General features: G+C 42.5%; 1 long non-coding RNA gene across 1 annotated transcript; it reads left to right on the top strand.

The window, feature by feature from the left end:
- The first annotated feature begins 2255 nt into the window (after window positions 1-2255).
- On the top strand, window positions 2256-6347 carry LOC124668021. Its single transcript, XR_006991525.1, has 8 exons — window positions 2256-2353; window positions 2480-2795; window positions 3199-3386; window positions 4005-4646; window positions 5034-5221; window positions 5455-5594; window positions 5695-5853; window positions 6303-6347. It is a non-coding gene; the product is annotated as an uncharacterized LOC124668021 (long non-coding RNA).
- Window positions 6348-23001: the final 16654 nt, after the last annotated feature.

Here is a 23001-nt window from a genome sequence, read left to right as displayed (position 1 = left end):
TAAAAACAGAAGTACTTATTAGTTGAAACACGAGTACAGTTAGGTACACACCATAGGTACAATCATAATATTATTGGAAGTACGAAAAAAAAGTATCTCCAAACCTATCAACATGGGATCTAGTTTTGAAGATCTCAACGCGAGGATCTCAAAAGGGAAAACGGTTCGCAATTTGGACTTACGGTTCTCAAGATATTTCATTTTGAAAAAACGAATCTAGAAGAAAAAGAGAAAAACTGACACAACCCAGTCTTCTCTCTCCTCCCCCATCCCCACCTTGCTTCCCCTTGCGACACATGGCGAGCGAGATTTTCTGGCACCACAGCGCGCCACTTGTCGCGTGCGAAGCGAGTTGTCTTCCTTTCGCGAAGGTTAGCCTTTTTTTAACGATTTCGCACGAAGAGGATGAGAGAGGTGCGGGTCGGGCTGGGGGTGTGGACCTGGCCCAGTGGGCTGGCCCAGTAGAGCCCAATGGTTTGGGTCAAACCGACACGACCCAACATCCCAATTCCTTCTCCACAGCGATGGAGGGGACGCAGGCCTCCAGGACGGCCGCCATGGCGCAGCAGGGCGAGGCCTCCTCCGCCCTCCCTGGCTCGATGCCGCTCCCGAGATGGTGGTCGCCTTCCCGGAGCTGCTGCTGCCGGCGACCTACGCGAGCAGCTCCCCGAGTTGCTGGCGTCGTTCTCGACTTGCACCTACCGGCACCACTCAGTACAGCTGCAACCGGCCACATCCCCAATCTACTACGCCCGGTGAGCTCCCTATCTTCCTCCTCCCTCTATTCTTGTAAAGAAAAAAATTGTTTTCCATGTTGAATGTGTACGAGTTGAGAGCTAGCTTCTTCTCAACGTCCTCTCAGTATTGTAGATCTGATTAGCTGAATTGGACCTGTAACGCAATTTTCCCATGATAGTGCTGATACTGATACTTTTGATTGTGAAGAATCGATGTTATTCTTGTAAGCATATTACAGTGCAAAATATTCCTGTCAGCTGGCATATGTTCCTTTCAATGCTTGCATACTCAATTTTACTCATCTTGATCCTGAAAAGTTCCAAATTATTACTGTCAACTTGCATACTGAACATATTTTACACAACTTTTTATGTCAAATGCTAAGACTGTGTTCATGTCCGCTGATTGCAATTTTACCTAGCTAGTGCATGTAAATGTTAGGAAAGAATCTGTGTCATAGGCGGTGATGGTAAAATTGCTAAGATTATGTTCATGTCTGCGGATACTTGTTTTTATCTAGAGCCAGTGGGGCCTTACTTAGCGCCCCTATTTCGTTTTGTGCTTTCTTTTGGTGGTGATGGCCGCAGCCTATGCAAAATACTGAGCTCTTAAAGACATTTCCCTTGTTTTTTCAATTCAGCCAGCTAAGAAAATCAGAGAGTAGGATAACAAACCAAAAGAAGTAAAGTCTATTTTCCTCTAGATGAACCGATCCAAGCTAAGAAAATCCTGGTACATTTACCACTGGTTGGTATATTTTGTAGTTTGGATTTTTGTGTTTTATGCCATGTATACGCAAGTTGCTGGTATTTAAATTTGCACCATGTCACCAGCTTGTACTTGATGTACTGCTCCGTGAAAATCTGGTAATCCAACCGTGGTAGCTTAAGGTTTGGGCTGGGGTGGTGGTAATGTGCATGCCCTTACTTACTGGCATGTTGAGGTCAATCTAATTTGGTAGCTTCGTTTCAAATTTCTTCGTGGTTATAGATTTGGCACTAGGAGGTATACTAAGTGGGTCTCTAAGTAATTGGACCACATAGGTTTCTATATGAAATACCATTTTTGAGTTACTATCGAGAATGAAATCCTGTATCACCTTGTTACTCTTTGTGCTACTGTAAACAGTTATACCGGCTGGTCCTAGACACATGTTTCCTATTTTCCACATTCAAACATTCTTCATCCATGAAGTGGACCAACACCTCATTATTTTATATGCATTCAAATATTGGTCGTCCATGAACTGTGCCCATGATGAAAGAGTAGATGCACATCATGTTTACTTATGGAGAACATAATTTGCCCCATAATATATCCATCAAATATTGGTCATCCATGAACAGTAAGTAGGCTGCAGCCATGATGAAATAATTTGTGCACCTCATGTTTACTTCAGAAAAACATAATTAGCCCAGTATATGTACATCGAGGTGTATTAATTCATGAATATGTATGTGGCAGCTCCAGTATACACTAAAGTTCATGAATATGTATGCGGCCGAACCTCCCGCCCCGGCAGGGTTAGCCATCGTGTTGCGCTCGGGGATGGAACGAAGAGGAGCGGATGGGGATCCACCGATCCAGTGGAGCAGACCAATGCGCAGCTTCCTTAGTGAGTGTCGGCGTCGTATGCGGCCAGCGTATTAATTCTTGGTTACTTCTCGCATCATCTTCATATAACATGTCTATTATTGTGTTTCTTACAATTGAAACTATTTATTTCATGATCTTCTTGCAGTCAGCGACAGCAAGAGTCGCTTTGATGGGAAGTTGAGGGCGCAAGTAGAAGGCAGCAGTAGCAGCAGCTTAGCCTCCATCAGTGGCAGCAGCAGTAGAACACCCTCCTAATACTGTAGCAAGTCACGGTGTTGGCGGACCATGTCCCAGTGGTCGTTGAGCGCAAAGGGCACGTTCTCTGGTTAGCATCTTCGTTTGCGCCGGGTGGTTTGCACAGAAGGGTGGAATTGCCTAGCAATTGATGCAACACCTGAGTAGCAGATGCTGCCATAATAGACTTTCATTTATGATAGTTGTCAAGCCTTCTTTTCATATAGGTATATTTCTTGATAGTCCTTTTTTTGGCTCAGTAGATCTCTCCTTTTTGAAAGATAAGTTTAAGTCCAACAGCTAGTTTGAAAGATAATTTGTGCACCTTAGTAAAGCTGATCATGCAAGAAAAATTGAAATAGATCCAGGGAAGCTTTACTTGATAAGTACTGTGTTGAACCTTTTTGTTGGTTATTAAACATACCGTAAACACCATAAATTGCTATATATAGGTCAACAAGCAAAAAACTTCCAAGTTTATGAATGTTTTCTTCTACTCCACAATTACAATAATCTGTGTTATGAACCGTAGGCACTGTAATGCAAAAATCTGTGGACTTCTAATTCACCACAACAAAATTGCAAATTTAGACTATCCAAGAAAATGAGTGTTTATCTTCATGTTTGCAGGACCTTCAGGAACACAAGGACTGCATCACCTCAGCCTCACACTGAGAGATGGCCTGGCCACTATGCCAAGCACCGCCCGGTGCTGCTCACGTACGTAAGGCACATGTCGCACCGCCGGCCAGTTGATGGCCTCAGCCACACATCTGCTTCCTTTGCATGCAAGGAAAGGTGGGAGCGAAAGAAGAGAGGTAATAGCCCTGCCTGCCGACGATAAAGTACATATTCTTTGGTTATTGCTAAATTCAGTGTATACTTGTGAAATTTTCACTAGTGTATTTTCTGCACTTACTACAGAACGTCTGGTTGCCAGTTTGCCACAAGTGTCTGGATCCAGTGAGCCCAAACCTTTGAATAAATAACACATGTTGCATTTTAAAGTTCCGGTTAGTTCTTAAAATAATTCCAAATGTTATAACTCTATGTATTGACAGTGATTTAGTACATAGAGAACTACCACATGATTTTCTGACCAGTACTCATGTGTGGATGTGCCAGTATATCTTACTGACTATTGCATCTGCCAATATGTCATGTGAGTTTAAAAAATCGCACTTAGCAAAGTTGATCCTAAGGATCTCAACTCAGGTTGTATGTACTATCTGTATATATTGTTTAGCAGAGTGATGACGGCCATTTTCTTTCTTGCATGTGGATATCTAGTCCCATTTTGGGTTACTGGGAGTATAGTTTTCTTGCATGGGGATGGTTGTTGTAAAATTATTTCTTGATTCAAAGGACAAGTAGAAGTTCAAGTAACTTAGACGCTGTGCAGATACCTCACAGAGGATTTGTGATTTGATAACCAGGGAAGAAGAAGGCCAAGGAGAAAATAGTCCAAGAGGACCAGATCAAGAAGTGTTGGTAATCGAAGGACCCTTCCGATGTCGCCGTGCCGTCTATACCGCCGTGATCACGGTGAGCTATTGAGTCCTACTGTGGTGGTTCTGGAGATAGAGCTGGCTTGAGGTTGCAACTGGTTTCACGGTGTAGATGGACACGGACGTCTGTGGGTCCGTTTGTCCGTGTCCGTGAGAATGGCATAAACGACGTCGTGGACCGGCCATATAACTTATACAGACTTACGGACATGGCCCGCTCAGCCTGCTATGCCTGTTTATCCTGTGAAGGAGAAAAAAGTCAAAGAAACAGAGAAGCTCCCCTGGATAGGGCACGCCGCCCCAACATTCCCCGCCGCTGGACCGGCGTCCCGTCCGCCTGTCGCCTCCACCCGGCCTGCACCCAGGTCGTCGCTGCCCTCCATCCCGCTGACCCGCTCGTCCCAGTGCCACCCAGCTCGCTGCCCAATGCCTCCCTCTATGCATGTGTCGTCCCGCCTGTCTTGCTGTCGCCGCGTGCAGATTAATGGTGGAGGAGGAGGAGAAGAATCTGGCAGATGAGAAGGAGGACAAGAACTTGGCAGGGGAGAAGTACAAAATCCAGCGGGACAGGTTTGATTTCTTTGATCGTTCTCTTCCGGTCTTCCCCATGAATCAGAGATTTGAGCTAGCTGCTCCAGATATCATGTCGCTTAAGTGGAACATAATTAGATGAGTCTGAATTGAGTTGTTCCCCATTTTATGGACATCAGACATGAGCAGCACGGAGAAGTAACTGGGATGTGTGAATGTCTCCTTTAGCTCTTACTTCAGTTGATCATGAGTCATGACATTCCTCTGTGGTTCCATCAATGTTATGCCTATAGTTTGTATGAGAACATCAGTTACACAACTCAATTGTTTCACTTGAACCTGTAGTTGTTTATTGCACTGTGCACAGTTTCTAAGATAGTGTTCTTGTTCTCATGTCTGAATCTCGACATTTCCATTCCATCGCAGTTTCTAAGCGAAGGAGGCGACATTCACAAATAGTAGTCATGTCCTTACTCGTAGGAGCTTAAGTTCTCCATCGAAGAGTTGAGGGAATGACACTGTTTGCAAGACAAAACTAGAGATGGCCGCTACTTCTAGTTCGTGCTTGATTTTTGAAGGGCAGGAACCTTCGTGAAGAACTAATGCATGCTTTGGTAAGCACAAATTAAGTTCTAGAATGTGTGAAAACATGCAACTGCACCTGCTTATATTTGAACCTTAATGTGTGCAAATTAAGTGCTGGAAACATTAGATCACCTTAGCTACTTATATTTGAACTATGCATTATCTTTTTGTTTTAAAATAAAATCTGGCCTCTTTAAAAAATTTATGTGCCATCATAAATCAAAGTATCTGTTCGAGTGTGTTCATGTATTGACTTATGCAGCTGGCTCCTTTATTCGAGCCCCATGAACGGTGGGAGTCGTGCACGAAGTACATGGATCCCCGCCGCCGCTGCAGTTCACAGGCACCTGCCCTGCGCCGCCCATGCAGCTGCCACAGCGGGCACCACCACCAGCGCCTCCGGTATTTTTCCTTCTTTTGCTTCTTTTGCTGGTGGTAGATAGATAAGTCCTGTATTTTTCCTTTTTCTAACTGAAACTAGGATTTGCCTTGCAAAATCCAGTCTGCCTTTTCCTTGTTTTTCACGGTGCAGGAGTAGTAATTCAGCATGTTCTCTTAGAAGAAAGAATTGGCCTGAACCTGATAATTGCAATCCCCGATAATTTTGTCTTAACCTGGGCAGAGTTTGCCTTTTGACTTGCGCACTACCTTGTTGATTTAGGTAAGATGCCCACGCTTTCGAGATTCACGTGTACTCACTTAGTTTCATATTAGTTGTCGTAAATAATATGGAAGTCTTTAGTGGATTGTCTGATACTCCTTTTTTTTCCTAAAGCACTTTCATATCTTTGTGATTTTCAAATCTGAAGCAAGGTATTATGAATGTTGCAGTCAAAGTCCAACTATAAAAGGCATAATAATAATCCAGAAAAAATAAGTTCAAACCATCCACCACCATCGATTCCCTATCATCTCAATCGGGGCCGTCGGTTTCCTGTCCCACAGATGGCACAAACGTATCCGCGCAACCTCGCCTTCCCTTCCGTTCCCGTAGGCATCAAATTTAAGACTAGTCTCATATAAGGAATTCTCTCCTACTTATTCTCATGTTTTCATGCATTTGAATGCAATAATTAGATGCTGACAAATTATTCGTTGCTCAAATGTCAGTACATGCCTAGTGAGGGTGTGGATGGCTACAGGTACCCAGTTTTTGGAAAAGCACATCTTTTAAGGAATGGACAACCCCTACCCCTAGTAGGAGAAGAAGAAGACTTTATTGACTGCATCTACAAAATTGAATGGGACCTTGGACATGTATGCTTTCACCATGGTTGGACAGACTTTGCTTCTGCTGCTCACATTGGAGTTGATTCAACTGTTTTGATCAAGATATATACAATGCAGGAGTACATAGGTCTCAATTTTGTTGAGATCATCAACTAGTGGAGGCAACTAGCTAGTTCAGATTATATCAAGTAAGCTTGTTCTAGTGGAATATTCTACAGTAAACTTGTTTTAAATTATCAATTAGTTTGGATTATCACCTAGTTTGGCTTTCAAGTTCTATGTGATGGTTTGTAGGAATTTAAGTGTTTGAATTATCTGTTTTTATTACCAGATGTTTATGCCCGTTGTTTCTGTAGTTTCGACATAATTTGATGTTGTTTAGTAGGCAATCATATTATTTATAACTGAGCACTTGAATTTCTTGTTGTTTCCGTCTACATAATTTGGGGCACTTGTCAAACTGCCCCAATAGGTATATACCAATTGGGGCACTTGTCAAACTGCCCCAATAGGTATATACCAATTGGGGCACCTCTCTAAACTGCCCCAATAGGTGTATACCAATTGGGGCACTACTCCAAACTGCCACATACCAATTGGGACACTTGTCCAAACTGCCCCAATAGGTGTATACCAATTGGGCACTTGTCCAAACTGCCCCAATAGGTGTATACCAATTGGGGCACTTCTCCAAACTGCCCTAATAGGTAGGGCATTAGAGGCATTTTGGCCAAAGTGCCTCTAAAAGGGGGTATTTAGGGGCACTTTGAAAAGTGCCCCAGAGCAAAGTGCCCCTAAATCCCTACCGTGTAGTAGTGTTACTTGTTCAGATGCTTGTTTTCCCCGGGATTTGCTGATGTGGCAGATGGCAGATCAAAGCTGAGATTGTTGACTGGGGAATCTGAATAGAGCCTGCCCTTCCTTCCCCATCTTCGTTGAGCGAGCACAACACATAGCCACCACTATGACGGCCGCGGTGGTTGGTGGCCACCAGGAGACTCTGTACTCGTTGGTCGTCTTTCACTTCAACGGAGCAGCGACACCAAGGGCGGCAGCAACCTTCGCGCGTGCGTCGCTCGACCACGTCGACACACTCTAGGAAATCAGGCAATGTCTGCAGGATGGCTACGGCGTGTGCCGCCTCCTCGTCCAGGTCAACACCCGGTAGCTCGCAGCCGTGGTCACCGCGTCGGCTTCACTGTTCAGCGCCGCCAGCACCGGAAGCAATGTCTCCCGGTCACCCAGTGGCACTTGTGCCTGCTGAGCGACTTAGTGATGAGGACATCCCTACCTCACTACTACCTCCGTTATTACCAACTGAAGATGAACCTGCTGTGAAGACTAAGTCCAACGAAGTTAGGATTGGACCAATGACACGAGCTCGTGCGAAGCTACTTAAACAACAGGTGAACTTGTTCCTAAACGATACCTTGATTGATGAGAACTTTATACTACCTAAGTCCTATTACTTATGTATCATCAGGTATGAAGAGGAGACAAGCATCGCACGAGGAGGAGAGGAGCAGCTGGACGTGAAGATGGACGTGAAGCTGGACAAGGAGCTGGACATGAAGATATCTCATGGACGCGCGAGGGAGGAGCGGGAGGAATGCGCGAGAGGAGAAGAAGAAGTCCAGGCCGGTCCAGCGCCTGGTCAGACCGGCCCCCACGCCGGGCCGCCCGGTCCCTGGCCCGGTCAACCGGCCGCCAACCGGCCGCCAACCGGAGGGAGTGCATCGTACCGGTCGAAACCGGAAACTTCGCAGCTTCCCGGTTGCCGACCGGTTGACCGGACCACCGACCGGACCGGCCGGTCCACAGCCCGGTCGACCGGATTCCAAACCGGACCAGTCCGAGTCTGTCTCGACCAGATATATTCTGGGTCGGTTTTACTTGTATTTTTCGACCAGAACTCGTCCCGAACGCGTATATAAGTGCCTTGGACGACCCCCTAGCTGCTTTAGACCATGATTAAGATAAACCCTAGTTCTTAGTTGTTTGCTCTGCAAAACTATTGAATTCCCTACACCATATTGCTTGGATATTGTGTAGATCCTGTTTAAGTCTTGTGTGATCTGCTGTTCCATTGGGAATTAGACGATTGCAACTTACCGCTTCGTGGTCGGCGGCTACGTGCGCAAGTGTGTGGAGTTGCGAATATCTTGCGGGGTTGAGAGCCGTTGCATTGGCGACGAGGACCAATCGAGAGATCTCGTTGCGTCATACAAGTTATCATCCACTTCATCGTCGTGTTTCTCCGCTGCCATCACCCCGTGATCATCATCACCACCGTTGCTTACTGAGAAGATCGGGCCACCCCTTATCATCTTGGTATCAAATTTCCAGTTTTCCTCGGTAAGCCATCCACAATCCTGAAGGAGATATGCCCTAGAGGCAATAATAAAATGGTTATTATTTATATCTTTGTGTTTATGATAAATGTTTATATATCATGCTATAATTGTATTAACCGAAACATTAGTACATGTGTGATATGTAGACAACAAAGAAGTCCCTAGTATGCCTCTTAAACTAGCTTGTTGATTAATGGATGATTAGTTTCATAATCATGAACATTGGATGTTATTAATAACAAGGTTATATCATTGTATGAATGATGTAATGGACACACCCAATTAAGCATAGCATAAGATCACGTCATTGAGTTATTTGCTATAAGCTTTCGATACATAGTTACCTAGTCCTTATGACCATAAGATCATGTAAATCACTTATACCGGAAAGGTACTTTGATTACATCAAACGCCCATCGCGTAAATGGGTGGTTATAAAGGTGGGATTAAGTATCCGGAAAGTATGAGTTGAGGCATATGGATCAACGAGTGGGATTTGTCCATCCCGATGACGGATAGATATACTCCGGGCCCTCTCGGTGGAATGTCGTCTAATGTCTTGCAAGCATATGAATAAGTTCATAAGAGACCACATACCATGGTACGAGTAAAGAGTACTTGTCGGAGACGAGGTTGAACAAGGTATAGAGTGATACCGATGATCAAACCTCGGACAAGTAAAATATCGCGTGACAAAGGGAATTGGTATCGTATGTGAATGGTTCATTCGATCACTGAAGTCATCGTTGAATATGTGGGAGCCATTATGGATCTCCAGATCCCGCTATTGGTTATTGGTCGGAGTGAGTACTCAACCATGTCCGCATAGTTCACGAACCGTAGGGTGACACACTTAAGGTTTGATGTTGAAATGGTAGAACTTGAATATGGAATGGAGTTCGAATATTTGTTCGAGTCCCGGATGAGATCACGGACATCACGAGGAGTTCGGAATGGTCCGGAGAATAAGATTCATATATAGGAAGTCATATTCCAAGTTTGGAAATGATCCGGTGCATTTATGGTAGGTTCTAGAAGGTTCTAGAAAAGTCCGGAAGAAATCACCATGGAAAGTAGAGTCCCGGAGGGACTCCACCTTGCATGGCCAGCCAACCCTAAAGGGGAGGAGTCCAAGGTGGACTCCTCTAGGGTGGCCGGCCAACCCACCTCAAGGAAAGGTGGGAGTCCCACCTTGGGTAGGACTCCCTCCTTGAGTAGGTTTCCCACATATGGGAGGTTTTAGTATTGGGGTCTTATTCGAAGATTTGGACTAGAACTCTTGGGGCTTCCACCTATATAATGAGGGGCATAGGAGAGGGGGCTGGCCACTTCAAGCCTCAGCCTTGGCCGCACCCCTTAGAGGGCGACGCCCAACCCCTCTCTCTCCCCAAACCCTAGCAGTCTCTCTCCTCCACCACATCCCGCACGCTTAAGCGAAGCTCCGCCGGATTTCTCCACCACCACCGACACCACGTCGTCGTGCTGTCGGATTCAAGAGGAGCTACTACTTCCGCCGCCCGCTGGAACGGGGAGGTGGACGTCGTCTTCATCAACAACCGAACGTGTGACCGAGTACGGAGGTGCTGCCCGTTCGTGGCGCCGGAAGCGATCGTGATCAAGATCTTCTACGCGCTTTTGCAAGCGACAAGTGAACGTCTACCGCAGCAATTAGAGCCTCATCTTGTAGGCTTTGGAATCTCTTCAAGGGTGAGACTCGATACCCCCTCGTTGCTACCGTCTTCTAGATTGCATCTTGGCTTGGATTGTGTGTTCGCGGTAGGAAAATTTTTGTTTTCTATGCAACGTTATCCTACGATGGTATCGAGCCGTGTCTATGCATAGATGGTTGCACGAGTAGAACACAATGGTTTTGTGGGCGTTGATGCTCTTGTTATCTTTAGTTGAGTACTTTGCATCTTTATGGCATAGTGGGATGAAGCGGCTCGGACTAACTTTACATGACCGCGTTCATGAGACTTGTTCCTCGTTCGACATGCAACTTGTATTGCATAATAGGCTTTGCGGGTGTCTGTCTCTCCTACTATAGTAGAGATTCAATTTACTCTTCTATTGACAACATTAGTATCAACGTTGTGGTTCATGTTCGTAGGTAGATTAGATCTTACTCGAAAACCCTAAACCACGTAAAATATGCAAACCAAATTAGAGACGTCTAACTTGTTTTTGCAGGGTTTGGTGATGTGATATGGCCATAATGTGATGATGAATATGTATGACATGATCATTATTGTATTGTGGCAACCGGCAGGAGCCTTATGGTTGTCTTTAAATTTCATGTTGAGTAGTATTTTAAAGTAGTTGTAATAGTTGCTACATGAGGTGAACAACCATGAAGACGGCGCCATGGACCTTGACGCTACGCCGACGATGATGGAGATCATGCCCGTTGATGATGGAGATCATGTCCGTGCTTTGGAGATGAAGATCGAAGGCGCAAAGACTAAAGGGCCATATCATATCACATATGAATTGCATGTGATGTTAATCCTTTATGCATCTTATTTTGCTTAGATCGCGACGGTAGCATTATAAGATGATCCCTCACATTAATATCAAGATAATAAAGTGTTCTCCCTCGTATGCACCGTTGCACGGTTCGTCGTTTCGAAGCATCTCGTGATGATCGGATGTGATAGACTCAACGTTCACATACAACGGGTGTAAGCCATGTTGCACACGCGGAATACTTGGGTTTGCTTGACGAGCCTAGCATGTACAGACATGGCCTCGGGACAACGGAAACCGAAAGGTTGAACACGAGTCATATGGATGATATGATCAACATGTTGATGTTCACCATTGAAGCTACATCATCTCACGTGATGATAGGTTTTGGTGTAGTGGATTTGGATCATGTACCGCTTAACAACTATGAGGGATGTTGTATTAAGTGGGAGTTCATTAGTAATTAGATTAAAACATGAACTAATTATCATAAACATGGTCTGAGTAGTATTTTGAATTAATTTTGTAGTATTGGCATCCGTTTTCTACCATGCGCTAGTCTTGTTATTGAGATAGAAATATCGTTAAAATCGACAAGAAACTTTACGGATTGGTACCGTATTGTTAAAGAATCAAGAATTGATTAAGTCCTATTGCAAACTTTTAGTAAACCTCACATTGTTGATTCAAAGAGCTATGTTTTCAATTAGTATCTAAAGTTATCTTGTCTCCGTGAAACTTGAAGTTCAAATATGTTTGAAAAGTAAGGAGCTGAAAATTTAGTTTTCAGAAATAATCAAGGTATGAGATATATGTGATATCTGAGACCTTATTGCAAGATGATAGAATATAATTTGGTGAGACTACATAAACTCGTAAGTTTTATGGGAATGTATGAAGGTTGAAGACGCCAGGCGTCACAATCCTCCAACTATTGGGGCACTAACAATATTCGCATATCCATGAAGTAATCGTCCTTAGTATGCACCGTTGCTAAGACTCGTCGTTTTGAAGCATCACGTGATGATCGGGTGTGATAGATTCTACGTGTGCATACAACGGGTGCAAGACAGATTTGCACATGCGTATACTGAGGTTAAACTTTATGAGCCTAGCATGTACAGACATCGTCTCAGAAAGTCATCATGATACAATGGATAAAATTATGAGTGAAATTGTTCATCATATTACAAAGTTACTAATAGTAAAATCCGGAACACTTATCATATGATGATCAACTTCAAAGTAAGAACCTCAAGGTTATTGGTATTAGACCAACAAACCTAGAAGTTATTGATATTGAAGTGTTTTTCTAAATAATGAGGAAAGCTAAAAGAGAAACTGCAAAAGATATTTTGGCAAAAAGAAAAGAAAAGACTAGAAAGTCTAGTTCAGGTGTATATAAATGATATACATGTTATGGTTGTATTCCTAGTTAAGTCACACAATGAAATTCTTGGGTATTAGTACCATATTGGTTGGTATGAAGTGTCATACAAAACAACGCAATACAAGAATACAATGGCCTAAGTGACTAACAAGGAATATGATAGGAATACACGTCTGGAACAAAATAAAGTGTTATTGTGTTCGTCGTTGGCATTCTATCTAGCCCTTAGAATTTATAATAAAGAACTTAATAATTGTTATTTTGCTCTGGTCAAATGAAAACAATGAGTTGTTCAAATTATAACATTACTCCATGTACGATGGATAAGTTATTATAAATCTTAATGGTGAAACACACATACATAAAACTGACGCTAAAATGCCATAAGGAAAATGATTTGGATTCCGCTTATTTGTGGAACCGCCATTTAGGTCATGTTAGAAAGGAACGCATGAAGGAACTCCATGCAAATGGATTTTTGGAGTCACTTGATTTCTGAATCATTTGACGCTTGCAAATCTTTTCTAAAGAGAATGATTAAAATACCGTTCATAGGCCAAAAGTTGAACGGGCAACTAACTTAGTGGAAAAATACATGAAGATGTATGTGGTTCACTGGGCATAATTGTGTGCGGGAGATTCTTCTACTTCATGAAAACTTTCAACAATGAATTGAGTATATATATGTGGATATATTCAATAAGGAAGAAGTTTGAAACATTTGAATGGATTCAAATAATTTTCAGCATGAAGTGGAAATCATCGTAATAGAAAAGTCAAATATCTATGATTGGGTCATGGTAGAAATATTTGAATTACGAGTTTTAGCAAACATCTAAGAGAGTTATGAAATTGTTCTACAACTCACATTTCTTGGAGTATCATAATGATGATATAGTATCCGAGATATGTATCCAAACCTTGTTGGATTAATGATGAGATAAAATATTATGACGCCATTATATTTTTGTGGATTATGCTTTAGTGACTACCGCTTTTACACCGAATAGAGCATCATCATGATCCGTTGAAATGACACCATACAAGTTATGGTATGGGTATAAACCCTAATAGTCTTTCTTTAAATTTTGGTCTAAGAGTTTACAACCAAAATCGGATGAATGTCTTTGTTGGTTATCCCAGAGATTTAATTGGGAATTCTACCCACGAGACAAAGACAAAAGTGTTTGTCAATGTTTCTTATTTTCGAGAAATTGTTTATAGTGAAGTTTTTGAGTGGGAGGACAATATAATTTGATAAGGTTTATGAACCTGAGCATAATGATCAGAGTAGCGCAGCATCGGAATTTGTTTCGGAAGCGGCCACGACGATCATGGCTCCCATGACTACAAAGTGTTTTAGCCATGGAGATCGAAGTACATATTGAACCTTGTAGGTATGGTTTACTTTGTGATCAAATAAATGATTCGTGAACAAAGGATTGATTTTCAACAATGATAAACCAACTACAAACAAAGAAGTTATGATGGGCCCTGACTCCGTTAAAATGGCCATGCGTCATGAAATCCATAATAGATGAATACTTTTTGAAAGCAAATGGATCTATAGACTTGGATGAAATATCCTTGAAAGAGCTCGACTTGTCGAAAAATTGTTTACGACAAAGTTCAAAGAGTTGACTACGATAAGATTAGATCTTCCGTAGCAATGCTTATAGTCTATGTGGATTATTCTAGTAATCACTACATATTTCTTTTATGAGATATGCTAGTAGGATGGCAAAATACATTACTTATTAGAAGTATGTATTAAAGGTGTATACAAAATACTACCAAGAGTTTTGCCTGTCCGTAGAATACTAGATAGGTATACAAACTTCAATTGGATGAAGTGAGTATCGCGGAGTTGGAATCTTCACGAGATGAAATAGTCAAAGAGTTTTTGATTTCATCAAGAGACAATGAGGAGGCTTGCATTTGCAAGAAATTAAGTGGGAGCGCTGAGACATATTTATAATACTTTATGTAGGTGACATATAGTTGGTTATAAATGATGTAATTATATACTTGATTAAAAGGTTTCATTGAGAAATTAATTTCAATGAAAGAATATGGATCGAAACATATTTAGTGTCAAGATCTATGAAGATATATTGAAACACATAATAAGTTTAAGTCAAAGTACATAGAATGGATATTGAAGTAGTTCAATATATAAATATTAAGAAAATGTTCTTGTCATGTTAAGTTTTAACAAGACTTGAATGTATCTGACACTCAATGAGTAAAAACACATGAGTGATTATAGATCACGAATAATATGTACACAATCGGATGTCATGTGCTATAAAGTGTTATGAGCATATACCAGAATGATTCATATGATGATCATTGGACTGACAGTAAGAATATCCTTGAGTACTTTAGAAAAACTAAGGATATATATATATAGTTTTGTATGAGGAAATGACAAACAAATCGCTGTAAGGTGTTACACCGATATTGGTTTTGTCACATATAAAATATAATTTCAATCTCAAATTAGACTAAGTGTTGTTTAAAGGGTATCACAATGAGCTAGAAGTTGTTTATGCTATATTTAGAAGAGTTCTAAATATTGTGACGGATTCTACAAAAGAAGGCAGAGTATGTCATTGTTTTGACAATGACAAAGGATGTTAAGTCAAGAGGTTCTTTGAGAACTTGGTGTAGTTCGACGCAGTCGGAACTTTGAAGCTATATTGTGTGTGACAATATTAGTGACATATTTCAGACCGCGGAATTAAGGTTCCACCGGAAGACCAAACATATTTAATACCGACTCATTTGGAAATGAGTGATGCGTTGAGACGCAAATGAATTACAAAATACATACGTTTACGAGCGTGTCAGATCCGTTGACTAAAACCTCTCCCGTGAGCAATACATGATAAAGCACCAGAAGTCCAAGGTGTTATATCTTTACAAATGTAAACTAGATTATTGACTCTAGTGCAAGTGGGAGACTGAAGGAGATATGCCCTAGAGGCAATAATAAAGTGGTTATTATTTTTATCTTTGTGTTTATGATAAATGTTTATATATCATGCTATAATTGTATTAACCTAAACATTAGTACATGTGTGATATGTAGACAACAAAGAAGTCCCTAGTATGCCTCTTAAACTAGCTTGTTGATTAATGGATGATTAGTTTCATAATCATGAACATTGGATGTTATTAATAACAAGGTTATATCATTGTATGAATGATGTAATGGACACACCCAATTAAGCATAGCATAAGATCACGTCATTGAGTTATTTGCTATAAGCTTTCGATACATAGTTACCTAGTCCTTATGACCATAAGATCATGTAAATCACTTATACCGGAAAGGTACTTTGATTACATCAAACGCCACTGCGTAAATGGGTGGTTATAAAGGTGGGATTAAGTATCCGAGAAAGTATGAGTTGAGGCATATGGATCAACGGTGGGATTTGTCCATCCCGATGACGGATAGATATACTCTGGGCCCTCTCGGTGGAATGTCGTCTAATGTCTTGCAAGCATATGAATAAGTTCATAAGAGACCACATACCATGGTACGAGTAAAGAGTACTTGTCAGGAGACGAGGTTGAACAAGGTATAGAGTGATACCGATGATCAAACCTCGGATAAGTAAAATATCGCGTGACAAAGGGAATTGGTATCGTATGTGAATGGTTCATTCGATCACCGAAGTCATCGTTGAATATGTGGGAGCCATTATGGATCTCCAGATCCCGCTATTGGTTATTGGTCGGAGTGAGTACTCAACCATGTCCGCATAGTTCACGAACCGTAGGGTGACACACTTAAGATTTGATGTTGAAATGGTAGAACTTGAATATGGAATGGAGTTCGAATATTTGTTCGGAGTCCCAGATGAGATCCCGGACATCACGAGGAGTTCCGGAATGGTCCGGAGAATAAGATTCATATATAGGAAGTCATATTCCAAGTTTGGAAATGATCCGGTGCATTTATGGCAGGTTCTAGAAGGTTCTAGAAAAGTCCGGAAGAAATCACCATGGAAAGTAGAGTCCCGGAGGGACTCCACCTTGCATGGCCAGCCAACCCTAAAGGGGAGGAGTCCAAGGTGGACTCCTCTAGGGTGGCCGGCCAACCCACCTCAAGGAAAGGTGGGAGTCCCACCTTGGGTAGGACTCCCTCCTTGAGTAGGTTTCCCACATATGGGAGGTTTTAGTGTTGGGGTCTTATTCGAAGACTTGGACTAGAACTCTTGGGGCTTCCACCTATATAATGAGGGGCATAGGAGAGGGGTCTGGCCACTTCAAGCCTCAGCCTTGGCCGCACCCCTTAGAGGGCCGACGCCCAACCCCTCTCTCTCCCCAAACCCTAGCGGTCTCTCTCCTCCACCACATCCCGCACGCTTAAGCGAAGCTCCGCCGGATTTCTCCACCACCACCGACACCACGCCGTCGTGCTGTCGGATTCAAGAGGAGCTACTACTTCCGCTACCCGCTGGAACGGGGAGGTGGACGTCGTCTTCATCAACAACCGAACGTGTGACCGAGTACGGAGGTGCTGCCCGTTCGTGGCGCCGGAAGCGATCGTGATCAAGATCTTCTACGCGCTTTTGCAAGCGGCAAGTTAACGTCTACCGCAGCAACAAGAGCCTCATCTTGTAGGCTTTGGAATCTCTTCAAGGGTGAGACTCGATACCCCCTCGTTCCTACCGTCTTCTAGATTGCATCTTGGCTTGGATTGCGTGTTCGCGGTAGGAAATTTTTTGTTTTTTATGCAACGTTATCCTACAAATGCACCCCATAGTTGAGTTGTGAGTGTTTTCCTATACAGAAAAAGCCAAAAAAAAATTAGGGTTAGGGTTTGCCATAGCCATAGCTTGCACTAATTTCGAGTTTTAGTTGCTTTTCGTAGTTGTTTTTTGCGTAACTTTATCTTTCATCTAGTATTTTAGGGTTTGAGTTTACTCTATCATCTTGTGTTACTTAGTCGTCTAGTGTCAGTTTTTGTTACTCCGAGTCCACATAGCGTACAGTGTGCTTGTTCCCAACCATAGACACAGCCTTTCGATATACGTGACTAGGAACTTCCCCAGAAGAGACTAGTTTTACCGCTCGACAGGCTGCTCGTTAGGGTTTTGGTGCTTTGCATATTTTGTTGGCCGTGTTATCAAGAAGTTGAGTCATAAAATCAAAAAAAAGAGAAAATTGAAAAGAAGCAAAAAGAGCTACATAGCTGCGTGTGTTACAAAAAAAAGTGAAGTGCTAGTTGAATCAAGTGAAAGGCCTAAGTTTCCTTTACTGCACCCGTTGTTGAGCAATCTTGTGCCTGTCTCGTTGAGCTTTGCTAGCGTCTCTCTAGTGCATTGCAACCTTTCCTCCATATAGTTGCATTGCCCCATTATATCGCCTTATGTGAGTATCTTTGGTTGTCTACGGTCAGCGCTAGAGCTTGTTATTGGTGCAAATAGGTAGCCCACCTACTGCCCCACATATACCCTGCTTTGTCGTGTGATTGTTCTTATACCCTTGATATTCGCTTCGCTACATCCGTGCACTAGTTGTTACTACAAGTGGTAAGCAATACTAATTTACTTTGGAACGGTAAGATTTCCTTGTCTTATCAGTTTTGAGTGAGTTGTGAGAATACCACCATATATTTTTGATTTAGTGCACTAACCTACTAATCATGTCTGCTAGTGATAATAAGATTGTTAACCAGGAAAACAAGAATTCGGCAGATATCATCACATGGAGGGAGTATGAAGCTCTTCGTAATGAGATGCGACGTGAATTCCGCACTAAGGATGATGAGCTTAAGGGTACAGTTGACGAGATCAAACAAACGTTGGATGCTACTAATGTCACCGTCACTGGATTGGCTGATCAAATGACGGATATCCAGCGCAATATTGCAGATATGCGCCTCGCTATTGAGAATTTGACTGCCCAACAACAACAAGACGATGATGAAGATCCTGAGCTTGAAGATGACGCACACAATGCTCGTGGTGCGCCTCGTGGTCATCGTCCTCGTGGCTGGGCTCCACTTGGCCGCAATGGTCGTGGACAAGATGAAGAAGATGGATTGGGTAAGCCCAAGTTTTCCATACCCAAGTTTGAAGGAGGAGCTGATGTTGAAGAATATCTCACTTGGGAGCTCAAGATTGAGAAGTTATGGAGCTTACATCCCAACTACTCTGAAGATAAGAAGATCAAGCTTGCTTCTTCTGAATTTGATGGTTATGCATTGCGTTGGTGGGATTCTTTGGTTCGTAACCGCGACGAAGATGGTGCACAACCTATCCGTACATGGCGTGTTATGAAGGAGGTTATGACTTCTCGTTTTGTGCCTACAAATTACATGCGGAATATATTTGATAAGCTAACACTATTGAGGCAAGGTGTGAAGACCTGTTGATGAGTACTACATGGAGATGGAGATGCTTATGCAGCGTGGTCGTGTCCGTGAGTCTCTAGAGATGACAATGCAACGTTTTCTCAATGGATTGAAGTATGATGTTAAAGGCATTGTTCGTCATTACACCTACACCAATATGAATCGATTGTTACATCATGCAAGAGAAGCTGAATCACAGTTGGCTGAAGAAGCAAAGGTTAAGGGACGTACTACGGGAGCTGGGCGTTTTACACCTCGTGCGCCTTCTACAACGCCGGCGCCTTCAACGCTCTCCGTTCCTTACTCTACTCCGCATAGCAAACCGGTCTCCAATGTGTCTAATGCAAAGAAGTCCGAATCTGCTGGAAGTACGAGTGGTTCTAGCATGTCTACAGCGCGCAACCGCGATATGCTTTGCCATACATGTGGTGGCAAGGGTCACTTCAAGAGAGATTGTCCTAACCGCAAAGTCATGATTATCAATGAGGACAATGAGTATGAGACTGGAGATGATGTTGATCCAAATTCTCCAGACGATGATGACTATGACACTTATGGTGAAGATGCCTATCCTTCTTATGCTCGTACCATTGTTGTGTCGCAGCGTGCTCTTAATGTGTTGCCTAGTGCATCTACTCAGCGCTGCAATTTGTTCCAAACCAAAGCTTTAGTTGGTCCTGACAAGGCTTGCAAGGTCATTATTGATGGCGGGAGTTGCCGCAATTTAGCAAGCAAGGAGTTATGTACCAAGCTGAAGTTGAAGTACCTACCGCACCCGCATCCATATTTTATTCAGTGGTTGAGCGACAATGGTGAGATGAAGGTAAACCACATGGTGCGTGTTGAGTTTGAGATTGGACCGTATAAGGATTGCATTGATTTTGATGTGGTTCCTATGACGGTTTGTCATCTCTTATTGGGTCGGCCTTGGCTCTATGACCGTTCTGTGCAACACAATGGCCGAGCCAATACATATCACTTGGAGTACAAGGGCAAGAAAATTAACTTATAGCCTATGTCACCACAACAAATTGTCAATGAGTCTCGTCAGAAGATTGAAGTGAATTTGGAGGATGCACCTCTAGATAGGCGAGAGAATTGTAATGTCGTGAGTGATATAACGAAAAGTGAGAAAGTGAATTCCTTAGTTTCATTAGCCACCAAAGAAGACATGAGAGAATTTAGTGAGGATCCTACGGCCATGCCTCTTGTGCTTTTGTACGGGGTACGGTCTTGGTTACTAACGACATGACCCCTCTTCCTCTTGGTGTTTCTAATGTTTTGCGAGAATTTGGCGACGTGTTTCCGGAGGAGGTACCCGCAGGACTACCACCATTGCGAGGTATTGAGCATCAAATTGACTTGATTCTCGGAGCTTCGCTGCCCAATAGGGCGCCATATCGCACTAATCCCGAAGAGACGAAGGAGATACAGAAGCAAGTACAAGCGCTACTGGACAAAGGTTATATCCGCATAAGCCTTAGTCCTTGTGCTGTTCCTGTTATTCTAGTTCCTAAAAAAGATGGTACTTGGCGTATGTGCGTAGATTGTAGAGCTATAAATAACATTACTATTCGATATCGTCATCCTATTCCCCGTTTAGAGGATATGTTAGATGAATTGAGTGGTGCTGCTGTGTTCTCTAAAATTGATTTGCGTAGTGGTTATCATCAAATTAGGATGAAAGAAGGGGATGAGTGGAAAACAGCCTTTAAAACAAAATTTGGTTTATATGAGTGGTTAGTAATGCCTTTTGGGTTAACTAATGCACCTAGCACTTTCATGAGACTGATGAACCATGTTTTGCGTGAATTTATTGGCAAGTTTGTGGTTGTGTATTTTGATGACATATTAATCTACAGCCGCAATCAATCTGATCATACTATACATATTCGACATATTTTGCAAGTGTTGCGTGATAATCAACTCTATGGTAATCTTGAGAAGTGCACATTTTGCAAAGATAAGGTCATATTTTTGGGTTATGTTGTCTCTAAGCATGGAGTCGAAGTAGATGTGTCTAAAATTGAAGCTATTCAAAATTGGCCTACTCCCATGAATGTGAGTCAAGTAAGAAGTTTCCATGGTCTAGCTGGGTTTTATTGCTGCACCTTTGAATGATTTAACTAAAAAGGGTGTTGTTTTTGAGTGGGGAGCATCCCATGATCATGCTTTTGATGAACTTAAGAGATTGTTAACTTCTGCACCGTTGCTTGCACTTCCTGATTTCAATAAGCAATTTGAGATAGAATGTGATGCTAGTGGTATTGGAATTGGTGGTGTGTTGATGCAAGAGGGTCGCCCAATTGCATATTTTTCGAGAAACTTTACGGTGCTAAGTTGAACTATCCTATATATGATAAAGAATTGTATGCTTTAATTAGAGTTCTTGAGGTTTGGCAACATTACTTGTGGCCAAAAGAATTTATCATACATTCTGATCATGAAGCTTTAAAATACCTGAAAGCCCAATCTACTTTGCATAAGCGTCTAGCTAAGTGGGTTGAGTTCATTGAGTCTTTTCCATATATTATTAAGCATAAGAAGGGAAAAGATAATATTATTGTTGATGCTCTATCTAGGAAGAATATGCTATTAACTCAACTTGATGTTAAAATTCCTGGTTTAGAGATACTATGTGATTTGTATGCTATCGATCATGATTTTGCTTGAACCATATCGCTTATGTGCTCTTGGTAAAGCATGGGAAAAATATCACATACATGATGGGTTCTTGTTTAGAGCTAACAAACTATGTGTTCCAGAATCGTCTGTGCGTTTGCTCTTATTGCAGGAATCACATGCTGGAGATTTGATGGGTCACTTTGGGCATGAGAAGACGCTACTCATGCTAGTTGACCACTTTTATCGGCCAAAGATGAGGCGGGACGTGGATAGATATGTGAGGAGATGCATTACTTGCAACAAATCCAAGTCCAAGCTGAAGCCTCACGGTTTGTACACTCCTTTACCGGCACCTACTACACCATGGGAGGATATTAGTATGGATTTTGTGTTGGGTTTGCCGCGTACTAAGAGAGGCCATGATTCTATATTTGTGGTAGTGGATAGATTTTCTAAGATGTCCCACTTTGTTGCCTGCCACAAGAGCGACGATGCGTCGCATATTGCTAACCTGTTTTTCAAGGAGATTGTACGTCTACATGGAGTCCCGAAGACTATTGTTTCTGATCGTGACGTGAAGTTTATGAGCTACTTCTGGAAGACGCTTTGGAGAAAGCTGGGGACGAAGCTGCTGTTCAGCACTACTTGTCATCCCCAAACTGATGGTCAAACTGAAGTGGTAAATAGAACATTGTCACAACTGTTAAGATCCATGATCAAGAAGAACCTGGAGGAGTGGGAAGAGTGTTTGCCGCATGTGGAGTTTGCTTACAACAGGGCGGTACATTCTACCACGGAGCTATGTCCTTTTGAGGTGGTGTATGGTTTCAAACCCATTACTCCACTTGACTTGTTGCCTTTGCCCATACATGAGAGAGTTAATATGGAGGCATCAAAGAGGGCAGATTTTGTGAAGAAGATTCATGTGAAGACTAAAGAGTTGATTGAGAAGAAAGGCAAGAGCAATGCTGCAAGGATGAATAAAAAGCGCAAGGAGATGTTGTTCAAGCCTGGTGATTTGGTCTGGGTACATTTTTGCAAGGATAGGTTCCCGAAGCTGAGGAAGTCTAAGTTGAAGCCTCGTGGTGCTGGTCCTTACAAAGTGCTTGCCAAGATCAATGATAATGCATACTCGATAGATCTTCCAGAGGATGAGTTTGGTGTCAGTAATTCTTTCAATGTTGCTGATTTGACACCATATGACGGAGAAGACCTTGGAGCGTCGAGGTCGACGCCTTTTGAAGGGGGGGGGAGATGATGAGGACATCCCTACCTCACTACTACCTCCGTCATTACCAACTGAAGATGAACCTGCAGTGAAGCCCAAGTCCAATGAAGTCAGGATTGGACCAATGACACGAGCTCGTGTGA

The sequence above is a fragment of the Lolium rigidum genome, chromosome 6 (assembly GCF_022539505.1).
Source record: "Lolium rigidum isolate FL_2022 chromosome 6, APGP_CSIRO_Lrig_0.1, whole genome shotgun sequence".
Lineage (NCBI taxonomy): Eukaryota > Viridiplantae > Streptophyta > Magnoliopsida > Poales > Poaceae > Lolium > Lolium rigidum.
This window is presented reverse-complemented; position numbering and strand designations above follow the sequence as displayed.